The sequence below is a fragment of the Xenopus laevis genome, chromosome 2S, assembly GCF_017654675.1.
Source record: "Xenopus laevis strain J_2021 chromosome 2S, Xenopus_laevis_v10.1, whole genome shotgun sequence".
In the NCBI taxonomy this organism is placed as follows: Eukaryota; Metazoa; Chordata; class Amphibia; order Anura; family Pipidae; genus Xenopus; species Xenopus laevis.
Window position 1 is genome coordinate 133,621,033 of NC_054374.1, and position 653 is coordinate 133,621,685.

Genomic DNA, 653 nt, shown 5'->3' on the forward strand with positions numbered 1-653 from the left:
GCCAATAGGCAATAGTGATGTTTAGTCCTATTTGTTGCACAGGGGGTTTACTGCCCCTTTAACTGCCAGGAGGCTCGTTAACATTTGGTGCTTTTTCACTTATTAGGCATTTCTTGGGGGCAAATATAGAACTTGTTTGTTTCCATGGCAACCTGAGCTTTCCAACTGCACCTTCTACTTCTGTAACGAGTGATAATTACCCTAAATTACCAATTACCCCTTCATAGAGTCGTGGGGTAGATTCCGATGACTGACTGTAGATTCAGGGGCTGCTGTGAGATGCCACAGAGATTGTCTAGTTACTGGGTCTGAGTCCAGTGATAATGTCAGTCCCACCCATCACACAACTGGCCCAAACCCTCATTCTGGCTTCCCAGGCTACTGACTTACACCTGCATAAACTACTGTAGTAAAGGGGTTGTTCACCTTTAAATTAACTGTTAGACCGACGTAGAGAGGGATATTCTGAGACAATTTGCAATTGGTTTTCATTTTTTACTATTTGTGACGCCAGCCATCTGGTTGCTAGGGTCCAAATTATCCTAGCAACCATGCATTGATTTGAACAAGTGACTGGAATGTGACTGACTGGAAAGATGAAGAATAAAAAGTAACAATAACAATACATTTGTAGCCTTACACGGCATTTGTTT